This window comes from Callithrix jacchus, chromosome 2, assembly GCF_049354715.1.
Source record: "Callithrix jacchus isolate 240 chromosome 2, calJac240_pri, whole genome shotgun sequence".
NCBI lineage: Eukaryota > Metazoa > Chordata > Mammalia > Primates > Cebidae > Callithrix > Callithrix jacchus.
The window spans coordinates 122402676-122416365 of NC_133503.1; the positions used below are offsets into that span (position 1 = coordinate 122402676).

The following is a 13690-nucleotide window of genomic DNA, read 5'->3' on the forward strand; positions in this document are numbered from 1 at the left end:
GTTTTCTCTGTCCCTATTTCACAACCTCAGAGTGATTTAGACATTAGGATACATAGCCTAATGTCCCATTTCAACCCTTCGCTTTGTACTTCCCTAACTGCTGTTAGTTATTTCTTTAGATAACCCAGTAACATAATTAGTCCCATTATTTGAATAAAGAAAACTGAGGCAGAGCAAGGATAAAAAATTAGTTCTTGTCTGGCTGGGATTTTAAAATGTGTTAAATGTCTTACTCTGCTTCACCTCTTTCCATATACAAAATTGATTTTAACAACCAATCAATTGATGAACCAGCTTGACTTTGCTGCCCACCTCTTCGTTCCCTCCACTCTGACAAGAGACAGGCTTCAATAAATAGATAATTAGAAAAGGTGATACATGTTCTTAGTTTAATTTATTTTAATTTAATCTATTTTTTTGAGGCAGGATCTCACTTTGTTGCCCAGGCTGGAGTGCAGTGGGACAATAATGGCTCAGGGTAGCCTCAACCTCTTGGGCTTAAGAGATCCACCTGCCTCAGACTCTGGAGTAGCTGGGACTACAGGTGTCTGTCACGATGCTCAACTAATGTTTTTTAACATTTTGGCTGGGTGCGGTGGCTCACGCCTGTAATCCCAGCACTTTGGGAGGCTGAGGTGGGCAGATCACTTGAGGTCAGGAGTTCGAGACCAACCTGACCAACACGGTGAAACCCCAAATCTACTAAAAATACAAAAATTAGCTGGGTGTGGTGGTGGGCACCTGTAATCCCAGCTACCCAGGAGGCTGAAGTAGGAGAATGGCTTGAACCCAGGAGGTGGAGTTTGCAGTGAGCCAAGATCACACCACTTCCCTCCAGCCCAGGTGACAGCAAGACTCCATTTCAAATAAAGTGAAAACACCCACTTGGTAAGTGGCCTACGTCCTGCAGCCCTTATGATTTACTGACCTCTCTGGGCTTTGGATTTCCCATCTGTCCAGTGAGGGAGTAGGTTATAGCCAACTCCCCAAGCTATAGTCATTCCCACAGCTTTGTGCTTTTTACCATGTCACTGACTACAGCCATTATGTAATACTTGCACTGCTGTATTCACTGCACTTATTTTCACTTAATGTTTGTCTTTAAACTAACTCTATTTTTATTTTTAACTTTAAGCTTGTTTTAAAAGGAAGCTTTATGTATCTGCCATTTTAGAAAGTGTCATCCACATAGTTGGTAACCCAAAAAGTTCTGTTTTAATGAAAACCATCTAGTATTATTAAATTCTGGCTGAACATAGTTATCTGCTGAAGATGCTGAGCCTGAGGCTTGTTTTCTATTTCTCAAAAAGGAAGATAAAAGTGTTAGAGACTTCTTTGTTAGCACCAGACTGAGACTTTCTTCTTGATATAATTAGAAGTCTCAAAAAACCTGAAAGAGGCTAATTTTCTCATTGTGTTATTCACTATCCATATGCTTTCTAAAATTATGTTGTATACATTAGTGATCCATACTCCTCATCCCAGAAAGAAAACTGGGCTGGATGTTGTTCTTAACAGTTTATTATATTGCAGATCAGTAATTTCAGTTTACGGACACACAAAAGACACAGAGGTACGGTTCTCTTCTGGTGCTTCAAAAAGCTGAAGCACAAACATCTTGTAAAAAGAGTTGACTCCTCTTTGCTCCATGACTCTGGGCAACTTGTTCAGACACGAAAAGGTAATAAGGAAGTGTGAATAAGAGCAAAAATGAGAATCCAACTGGTCAACTTGATTTGGTTGTTGTAAAAGACCGTTATCTAACAATCAGATTGAAAAATATCATTAAATCAGTCAAAACGATTTTTGTCAGAGCTGAAAGGCAAATGCTAGAATCCATTTGACAAGTAGTTGTATTTTAATAGAGAATTGATGCAGTTTGGGTAACAACTTGTTCTAACTACAAGTAGCCATTCATAGAGTAAAAGTGAATCTTTCAAAAGCTGAAATAAATATTTCTGCTGTACTTATTCATAGTTTTGTTTGTATGTTTGTAGTTTTTTGCCATAAGCTTACATAGTTAGACACAAAGTAAAACTTCAGTTCCAAAACTTTACTTTCCCCTTTGTTTCCCCTTTGCTGCTAGAGTTACCCAAATGGCCAAAGTTTAGAATCTTTTCATTATGCAGCGTGAAGTAAAAAGAATAACTAAAGCAGACTCATATTGAAAGTAACAGTAGAAAATTAGTGGGATAACTCACTGCTTTTTGTTTTGTTTTTACTTCTACTGCCAACATAAAACAGCATAATGACAATTGAGATATCAATATTTTTAATACTCTCTTTTACTTGGCAGGAGCTGCAAGGAAACCTATCCATCTCCCCGGGTCTTCAAGACAATTCAAGACAAAGCTGGTGTTAGCCATTTCTGACACTCACTTCTGAGTAGGAGATGGGTGGCTCACCTTCGCCAGAAGCAGTCTCAAAAAATCACCATGGCATCTGCCATGATGAGAGAATTTTCAGTTTGTGCAAGCTTCAGTTGCTCCTTTATGCCTTCACCTGCTTAATTCCTACTTTACCTTGTCTAGAGAAAGAATAAATGAACACAGTCTGGGTCCACAGACTGCAAGGCAAGTTCCCCACAGGATCTGCAAAATCAGACCCTGGGTTGGATCTTAAAATTCTGTGACTTGGTGTTGTGGAGAACAGTGGCCTGGGAATCAGGAGCCCTGGGCTCCAGGCCCAGCTCTACCACTAACTGTGTGACATTGAGTAACTCTCCTGTATTTACTGGTCTTCGGTATCCCCATCTCTAAGGGAAAAGGCAAGAAGGGATCTAGATAGTCATTTCTTGCTCTAACATTCCATGATTCTGTCTACTTGCTATAGCGTTACGGTAGTTGTCTAGTGTTAAAACATAATGTCCAATAATCTCAGACTTCAGAGTAGCAACCCATTGTGGTTAAAAGTTTTAAAAAGACCAGGCAGCGTGAGTTCTCATCAAGTCATGCATTTTATTAAGGAATTAATGATAGTCTCACAACTAGATAGATACTGTAATTTTGATTGGCTGGTTAACTCATTGACTCTACTATGTATTGACTTTCAGGACGTTAGAGAATAATATAGACCTAACCATTAAGCAGTTGATCTTCAAATACACTTGTATTAATATTTTGTTAATTGCATTTTAATTGTAGTGTGGCTAAAATTCCAGAGATAAATATCTTCCTTTATGTGAAGTTCTTAGGGAACAGCAGCATTTATACATTTATCATTAAAATAAATGTAGCTATTTATGCAAAAATTATGTATAAAAATGCTTTTGAGTGACTATGCCAATATATGCCTTCATATTTAGTTAATTCTATTTTGTTTTGTTTTTTAAAGAGACAGGATCTCTCTCTGTCTCCCAGGCTAGAGTGCAATGGAGTGATCATAGTTCACTGCAGCCGCAAATTCCTAGGCTCAAGGAATCCTTCTGTCTCAGCCCCTCAAGTTTCTGGGACCACAGGCGTATACCACCACACCTGGCTAATCCTTAAAAGTTTTTGTAGAGACAATGTCTCACTACGATGCCTAGGCAGGTCTCAAACTCCTGGGTTGAAGTGATGTTTCCACCTTAGCCTCCAGAGTAGCTGGGATTATAGGCGCAAGCCACTGCACCCAGCTTAATATAGGCCTTCATGTAAAAGCAATGGCTAACATCAAGTTTCACAGGAAAGGCATGTTTCCACAGAAACGTGGATCATTCCCAAGCTAGAGGACTAGCTGAGAAAATGCACCCAAACTTTATTTACCTAAACTCTTTACTTTTCCATAGCAACTCCAACAACAGTGTAAAACTGAAAACCAAAGACTATGTTTTCCAAATATTTTTTCAAAAATAAAAGACTATATTTATTTATTTTAAATTTCAGCCAAAATGTGATAACTTATAATCACACAATATTATTCTAATAGTATTTTTTTCCCAAGAGCAGTATTCTGACTTTAAGAAATGTAGTAGATAATAGTAAGTTCCTAAAAGAGTCAGTCAACATCTGTTGAAATTCAGCTATTCTAAATAGATAGCTGGTAAACTTTAGTGAGATTTTGTGCCTCAGCTTGTTATTAAAGTTACACCTGAGAAATGAGCTTCAGTTTGGTGAAGTTCCCTTCCGTGGAGCATTCAGCAAACTAATATGAAGGGCCTATTATGTGTCAGACACACAGTAATCTCATGTGTGTTCCTTCGCACACTCCTTTCTGATGGAAGTAGACAAAAATCATCCCATGGCTCAAGCTTGGGACCACATCCCAGAGGCCAAAATGTCCACCCACTCCTACAAAAGAACAGAAAAGAGAGTCCGAGGCTAGAAACCGTGAGAATGTGTTCTATACCAGAGACCCCAAGGTCTCCTTTAGCTCCTCTCTGATTTACTTTCCTCATTTCCATACTTACACCTGATTTTCTTCATCAAGAGGAGGCAGCATAGCAAAGAATAAGAATACTGCCTCCGTGCCCAGACAAATTTGTTTCTGAATCCTCACTTCCCCGCTTACTAGATGTGGAACTTAGGGATGTTCTTAAAACCTCTTTAAGCCTAAGTTTCTTCTTCTCTAAGTTGGAAATATGCTGCAGGGATAAAATGAGATAATGTGAGTAAAGCTCTTAGTACTGCGCCTGGCAAATGATAAGCACTCAGGAAAGTGTAGCTTCAATTTAATCTTGTCATTAGCTGAGCATAGAGATGACAAATGAACTAAGATTTATTAAGTTCCTAGTGCTCCTTGGGCAAAAGGAGATTCTGGAAATTACCCTCTCCCCTTCTCTCTCCCCACTCCCACCTCACACAAGTTTCTTCTTTATGGATTTGAGAGCTAATTCCCTAGCTTGTGCACCATGCTTCTCCTTAATATCCTCTTTCTAATTCCTCATGATTTACTTTGGAAATAACACTGTATATCATGAAAACCATCAAAAAAGGAAAAAGGAAAAATGGTAAACGTTTATATCATAATCTAAGAGACATTTATTAGCAGCTATTTCTATGTGGTAGAATTAATAATGATTTTTATTCTTTTGACTTGTGCTTTTTTGTATTTTCCAAATTTATACATTAGCGAGTATTACTTTTCAAAGAACAAAAAAGGTTTTTTAAAAGTATGTGTGTGTATGAGAGTGTATAGCTGAGGAAGTGACGTATTGAAATCAATAAAGATGTGGTTGTAGGAAACTATGTGAAAGTAACTGAAGCAGGCATGACAACTGAAAGAAAATTATTTTAGTAAAAAGCCCAGGATTTAGAGCTAGAAGACAATGGGTTAAATTCCTTTTCACTGATTTGGTAGCTATGGGACCTTGGTCATTTAACCTTGCTAAGCCTCATTTTTCTTATCCATAAAATGGGAGTAGTAATATCATTCTCCAGTGATTCCTCAAAATTTAAAAGTGAGGTTGCATGTAAAAAATGTATGACGCATTGCACAGTTAATGCTCAGATGGGTTAGTTGACTTACGATCTGAAGAGTACCTACTTTTAAAAAAGGATTAATCAGAAAACTTAGACAAAAGCTCCTGTACTAATTAACATTATCTCATGTACTTGGTTGTCTCATCCATACCTGATGTGTAACATGGTAAAAAATGAATGTAACTTTTTTTTCTCATTTTCCCCACTAAAACCATCTCCCTTTCTTATATTTATTATACCGTTGATGAAAAGTTCCACTGCAGTGTATTTTCCCACATTAATAATATTGATTTATTCCAGCTCTTGGTTTTGTAATATTCAATCTGTTCCTTATTCCAATTGAGGTTTTCCCTGAAATATTGGTTTAGTTCCATACTTTTTCTATATTTCCATTGACAGTCCTGACATATGCTGCTCTTTTCCCATTCAAAATGGATTTTTAAATTTTTTTTTTTGAGACGGAGTCTTGTTTTGTCACCCAGGCTGGAGTGCAGTGGTGCAATCTCGGCTCACTGCAACCTCTGCCTGCCAGGTTCAAGCCATTCTCCTGCCTCAGCCTTCCTTGTAGCTGGGAATACAGGTGAGCGCCATGATGCCTGGCTAATTTTTGTATATTTAGTAGAGATGGGGTTTTGCCATGTTGGCCAGGCTGGTGTCAAACTCCTGATGTCAGGTGATCTGCTCACCTCAGCCTCCCAAATTGCTAGGATTGCAGGAGTCAGCCACCACTCCCAGCTTCAAATGGATTTTTATGATTCCAGTCTCTCTTCTCCTGAACATATTCAAGTGGCCTACAAATCTTCAAACTTCATGCTCATCACATCACTCTTTTTCATTAAAACCTTCTATTTTGGCTGAGTGTAGTGGCTCATGCCTGTAATCCCAGCACTTTGGGAGGCCACGGTGAGAGGATCGCTTGAGAACAGGAGCTTGAGACCAGCCTGGGCAACACAACGAGATCCTGTCTCTACAAAACAATTGAAAAATTAGCTGGGTGTAGAGGCAAGCCTGTAGTCCCAGCTACTCAGAAGGCTAAGGAAGGAGGATTGCTTGAGCCTCAGAGTTGGAGATTGCTGTGAGGTGTGATTGCACCACCCACTCCAGCTGTCCTCCAGTCTGGGTGACAGAGTGAGACCCTGTCTCTTAAAATAAATAAATAAATAATACATAAAATGAAAATAAAGCTTGCAATCTAAATTCTTCATGTTACATTCAAGACTCTCCATGAAATTATAACCAACTGCCCCTCCACCCAATTCTTTATTTCTCCAACATTAGTTCTGAGTATTCTAATGGCCCTAACTTGGCCCTGTCCTATACCCAAATTTACTTCATCATTGTTCTTTACACAGAACATACCTTTGAACACTGTTGTCTTTCAGAGTTTGTGAGCCTCAGCACTATCAACATTTTGGCCGGTATTATTCTTTGTTGTGAGGGACTGTCCTGCACATTGTAGGATGTACAGAAGCATCCCCGACCTCTATTTTGTGACAACCAAAAATGTCCCCAGATATTGCCACGTCTTCCAGGGCAGGGGTAAAAATCATCCCCATTTTAGAACCATTGCTCTGCTTCTATGTTTTTGCCCATATCCCATACCAATTGCACTCTCAGATTACACTATAGTGGTACATAATAGTAATAGGGAATTTTTAGAACATGTACCCCAGATTTAGCATTTGAATCTAAATTTGCTATAAGAATTCTCCGTGTAATTGCCAGGGAGTTGTACAAGAAAATATTGAGTACATTGCATTCATTTCTTGAAAATCATCAGGATAGGATGGTGCTTCATGTTTTCCTTCTTTAAAGGAGCTACATTTTATTAAATGAAAAGGTCTCTCTCACCATAAGTCTTCAGGAAAGTAACAATTTTTCTAAAAAGTCCTCTTTTAGCTATGTGAATTACATTAATCTGTATTTTTACATCTTATATTATCTTGTTTGTCTATATTAGAATACATGTTCTAATTGCAGTGTAGGCGGAAAATGCAGTTCATATCTGAAGCTGTCTATAATTTTCACAAATGTATTCACTAATATGTTCATTAAATGTTAAATAATCAAGTATTAAGTGCTTTTATAATGCATAAAGTCTTAGTAGATTATTAAATACATGTTTAAGAGAGTTTTATTGATTAGTAGAGAAATTGGGGTTTTTGCATGTACTAAGGATGCATTATTAGTTTTCCCATTTACAATATAAATTATTTGCTTCTGCTATGCAAAAAAATGCCTTCTCACATGTTTCCAGGAGTGGATTAGATTTAGATAATTAGGAATGGCTATAGTTACATTACTTGAGCACTTATCTTATGTAAAGCTTTGTGCTAAACATTTCATATACGTTATTTCTTTAAAATAAACACCAGCAGACATACCTAGCAGGGAAAAATAGAGAATAGATGTGAAAAAGAGGTAGAATATCTCATTTTAATTTTTTTAGAAAATATGTAAGTAATTTTTGTTCTTAATTCTGAGATGAGACAAAAATCTGCCTGTTACTGTAAGGTAGGACATTTGGTTCCCTTACTTTCCAATTTATTTCTCCATCCACTAAATTCTAGCTTTGACCCCCACCATATCACTAAAACTCAGTTTGCCATATTCATCAATAGCATCTTGTGGTTAATCCGATCGGTTTTATTCTTTATTATATGTGATTTCTTGACTTTCTTTAACAAAACGTTTGACCATCGGGTCCTTTTAAAAATACTCTGTTCTCAAATGTTTATCCCAAGCCTAAGTTTCTTGCCTCATCTGCAGACCCAATATTCAACTAAACACCAGGCATCACAACTTAGATGTCTTACAGACACACCTATGATTCGATTATGTGACTGAATTCATCACATCTTCCTCCTCTGTTCGCCATTTAAATAAATGGCTTCTTATCACCTCAATGTTTTGAGCCAGAAATAAAGAATGATCCGTGATTTTGTCCTATCCTTTGCTCCTTTACCCAACCAGTCATCAAATCTGTAGATTTTCTGTTTTTCATAGCTCTTAAATGCTTCATTTCTCCATCCTCACTGCTGCCACCTTAGTTTTGAACCTCATAGTCTTTGACTACTTTATGCAGCTATTTCCTAATTGGCCTCCCAGGTGGTCAACTAAGTATAAAAATAAAGTGCTTATTTTCCTGAACTGACCAATCATGTGTGCCAAAATAGATAAGACACCTGACACAGCTGTCAGACAATGCACAACGTGGAACTAGGTACAGCAAGACTGCAGGAAGAAGGCAGTGAGCGTGCTACTAAAGTGCCAGGGGACCTTAGTTTAGGTGAGTGATAAAAGGCAGCCAAATTTGACTACCAGGAGTCATAAGGAAAATACAAAATTCTAAGGCAAGAGAAAAACCAAGGATTAGCAACTACTGAAACCAACCAGAATTACAGACAGAAACCAGGCAGCATCAGCAGAGGGATTTAAGGATTCTGCAGGATATCTTATTTTTGTCCAGGTCGTTTTTCACAAACTAGATGTACACTTGCAGGTTCTTATACAATGGCATCTTGAAAGATGTCCTTCAGCATCTTCCTTGAGATACATGGTCTTAAGAAGTGGAGTAAAATATTTCAACTGTATCCACAGTTAGAGACGATTGTATTGAGTCACAATTGGTCAATATAATAGAAAAACTGAGTAAACTGTTCTGGAAAAAGATAAAATGTATGTCTAATTATTTGTCATTTTTAGCTCCTCTACCTCAACTTCATTCTAGGAGATCTTAAGGCAAAGAACTTTGCCTTTGTCTCGTATATAACTATCTGTTTCTGCTTTGATATCTGCTTAGGCTACATTGGCCTCTCACTTAGTAGAATTTTGCTTCTTTAGATACAAGATTTTGTACAATTTGTTCTTGCTGCTTGCGATTGTATTAGACAAAATGTTGGCATGATATGTTGTTCCTTAGATAGTAAACAGTCTGTGAAAATAATTAGTTACAGATAATGTGTATAGTAAAGGATGTCATTTTAGCTAAAGTAAATACATGGAAATTGGCAGATTCTAAGCAATAAGTTTCTTTAGGCATAAATTAAATTCATGTTTTGAAATATATATACCTACTATGTACCCACAAAAATAAAAGATAAAATAATAATAAAATAAAATGTTTTGTTTTCCAATCGTAACTTCTTGCAAACAATTCTTAGGCTCTGAAAACTACCTTCTCTTAATTTTTTGTGAAAATTTTAATGAAAGTAGATAAAATTGTTCTTTGTCTTACCAAATGTTACAAACTTGTATAGATAAAAATGTGGGGTCACCACATCGTTTGGCTAGTTGATAAATACAAGAAATGTACACAATAGAATATGAAGATTGTATTGTTTTTCAATTTCAAGAAATTTAATCTGATCCAGACAAAATAAACATAAAGATTTGCAAGGTCTGTCTAGCTCTTCATTTTGAAGTGCTAAATACTTTTATATATTGGTTCTGATTATTGTCCATAACTGATACTGTCTGTTTCATTGTTCTCAGGGGTAGCTCTGAATTCTTTTCAAAGATGAAGAATTATGAACAGATTATATAAAATGTTGTTAAGAGTAATTAATAATGATTTTCATAGCAATTAATTAGTAAATTCATTCTATTTATAATTATTTATAATAGTGAAGTAGAAAGTGACTTTATGTTAATGGGTCAATCAGAGAAAAAGGAAAGTTTTTTTTTTCTGCTACCCAGTGGCATGATGATAGCTCACTGCAGCCTTGAACTCCTGAGCCCAAGGGATCTTCCTGCCTCAGTTTCCACAAGTAGCTGGGATTACAGGTGCATGCCACCACACCCAGCTAATTTTTAAATTTTTTTGTAAAGACAGGGTCTCTGTCTGTTGCCCAGGCTGGTCTCTGGCTCCTATCTTCAAGCAGTCCTTCCACCTCAGCCTCCCAAAGTGCTGGAATTACAGGCAAGAGCAACTGCACCTGGCCAGAAAGCCTTTATGTTTTTGGGAGAATAGGTATGTGGAAATTTAATAGAGGATAAAACCTGTTAAATATATCATCTAAATGGCTTGACCATAGATATTTGTTTCACATTTCTTCTGAGAAGACAAGATTTTTTAAATTATAATATTTTCTACATCCAAATGGTTCGGCACTGACAGTTATCCCAACATTAACACGGTAAAATACCATAAGGAGCAACTCACCGATAGTACCTAATGATCTGATTCTCTATGAGCTAAAAAAATAAAATAAAATAAAAAGTGTATTTGCACAGACAAGGTGATGTCAGGTTTTATTAATAAAATTATGAAGTGCTTGAATCAACTAACATGTACGTGGTTGATACTGACATACCACATTAGTTCCTAGTCTTCTGTTGTTTTCGGTAAAACCATCTTATATTTTTACCATACATTATAGTTTGCAGAAAGATTTCACAAAAATTATCACACTGGATTCTAAAGAGAATCCAATGAGATGGGTAGGGCAAATTTTTGCCAATGTATGCTAATAAGAAACATAGACTTCTAGAATGTGGCCATAACATATCATAAATATGATGCTGATTCATATCTCCCCACAGATTAGGAGCAGGGAAGGGATGAGAAGTTAATTGAGCTGAGCATCTCAGCAACAGAAAGTCACAGCTGAACAGCAAGACATGATTCCACCGAGAAAAGAAATCACCTTGGACAGAGATCTTCATCTCAACACCAAAAGGCCCTTTTGAGTTTTTCCAGCAAAAGAGTCCCCAGTTCTAGGAAGCCAAGAACAGGGCAAACTCTTTGTGTATCAGCTTCCAAACTGCTTGATTTTGGATCCCTTCTCACATAGTCTGAAAGGAAAGAAAGGGTACTTATTTCATTAGATTGTATGAAACATCGGAAATAAGGTAGGATGGGAGTGGTGTAATCTTTTAAAAGTCTTTTGAAATCCTTCATCACTGAACTGGTTCTGGTTAAAACTAAAATTCTGAGCTAAGAGATTAAACAAAAGAAAACAATATCACAGATACTGTACAAAAAGGAATAGTTCATGTATCTGAAGAGCTCTTTAATCCTAACCATAGTCAAGAAATAGTTGAAGGGACTTGCTTAAATCAGTTTCACTTCAGAATTAAGTCAATGTCTGGGTCACTGACCAACATAAATAGCAGAAAAAAAATTATTAGTTAAATAATGAAGTGACAGGAGTGAAGGAAGGTGAGAGGAAAGAAGACGGTAAAATGAAAAACAGAAAGCATGAGCAAAGGACAAAGGAAAAGTAAAATAAGTTGAATCTTTCTCATTTTTTCCACCTTGCTAAAACATCCAGAAGAAAGACTATAACCATACTTATTGTATAAAGGTTTAACATGCAGGAGTTAGTTACACATCAACATAAGACCAGTTAGACGTTTATTTCAAGGTCAATGATACATTTTTCTTATTGCAAATCTTACATTCAGAAACCTAACTATGAGGTATGAGAATTGACCCTGGCAAAAAGAAAAACATTTTAAAAATCAAAAATATACCTAATTCTCTAAATAAAAATGTTTTTATCAACACATTTTAAATATAGAATCTCTAAAATCAGAACAATAAATTTAAGTCATAATATGGTAAGATGGAAAAATATGCTTTTCAGGTAATATAAAACACATGCATTTCTGCATTCACAAACATATTCCACTTGCTAAATAGATTTTGGTTTCAATTTTATTGACATATGTTTAATAAACCCAAAGTTCTAAGCATATTCTTTTAGTAAAATGTCAATGTGCACATATATTCGATTTGCTTCCAGTCTTTTTTCCCATATGTTTGTTGGCTTTTAACTTAGTCCCTGAGGTTCTTACAAGTTATTTTCTCCTCCCTTGAGATGGGGACTGATCTAACTCAAGTTATGCACCTAAAAACTTAGTCGCAAGTGAAAAATAGAACAATAAAAATAACAACCTGGAGTTATCTCAGTTATGTGCTCTGCACCAAATAAGACACTTCATTAGGTAAATCAGTTAATAGTGTTTTATTTCAGAAAAGTCTCAATATGATGTTTTTGCACTTCATTATGGATTTTAATAAATTTTTTGCTGAAACAAATTGAAATTTATCAGCCTATGTAGTGATATCCACCAGAGGCAAATATAAAGGGAACTTCATTTTGGCTAACAACATCCTCCAGTGAACATCGCCATTCCATTTTTGTCACACGTGGTGGTAAAGAAAGGGAAGAGAAAAATCTTTAGAGATGTTGTGACAGAACACACAATTATGAAGTCAAAATGCTTGGTGGAGAGATCCTATTTTCTCTAGAAAAAAAAGTATCTTTCAACTTACCTCTGTCTCAAACAATTGGTCATATTCTGACGTTACTTTAGTCACCTGTCCTAAATCACACAGTTTGTAGTACTGCTAGAGAAAGAATCTGAAACTTGTGATGCTCACCTCATTCAAGACTGTATATTTTTTAACAGGAAAACATGGAAAATGGTTTTGAACTAAAACAGGGTTCATAAACATCAACTAGGGGTTGAAGAAGGCTGTCTGAATATCCAAATTCTTTACATTCAACTATGCATGGTCCCAGTTGCCTAGATAACTCTGAAACCTAAAGTTTGAAATTTTTGGTTATTAGCTAGCATCCATTCTGATTCGTTGCTAAATCTATTTTAATCAGTCTATTTATATTTAACAGTTCTACATATTTGTTTTAGAAACAAGGTCACCCAGGCTGGAGTGCAGTGACACAAACGTGACTCACTGTAACCTTTAACTCCTGGGATCAAGTGATCTTCCCATCTTAGTATCCTAAGTAGCTAGGACTACAGGCATGTGTCACCATGCTTGGCTTTTTTTTTTTTTTTTGTCGAGATGGGTTTTTGCTATGTTGCCCAAGCTGGTCCCAAACCCTTGCACTTAAGCAATTCTCTCACCTTCGCTTCCCAAAGTTCTGAGATTATAGATGTGAGCCACCGTGCCGGGACTTAACAGCTTTATTGACCTAAATTTGATATGTAATAAACTGCTCATATTTAACTACATAATTTAAATATATCTCTATGTATTCACTTGTGAAGCCATTACCACAATCAAGATAATGAATGTATCCATCACCACCCCCAAGGTTTCCTCGTGACTCTTTGTAATTCCTGCCTCCTGTCCCTCCCCAAAGATAAATGCTGATGTGTTTTTGTCCCTATACATTAGTTTGAATCTCCTAGAATGTTAAATAAATGATTTGTGCTCATTTTTGTCTAGCATCTTTCCCTCAGAATAATTATGTTGATTCTTCCATGTGTAAAATGCATGAGTGGTTTATTCCTTTGTATTGCTGGGTAATATTCCC

General features: G+C 36.5%; 1 long non-coding RNA gene across 1 annotated transcript in view; it reads right to left on the minus strand.

The window, feature by feature from the left end:
• LOC103791512 (uncharacterized) overlaps positions 1–13690 on the minus strand; it is a 43161-nt gene that overhangs the window by 14602 nt on the left and 14869 nt on the right. The window contains exon 2 of the long non-coding RNA XR_617931.5: positions 11048–11195. This is a non-coding gene — a long non-coding RNA (uncharacterized LOC103791512). The remainder of the gene's footprint in view (positions 1–11047; positions 11196–13690) is intronic.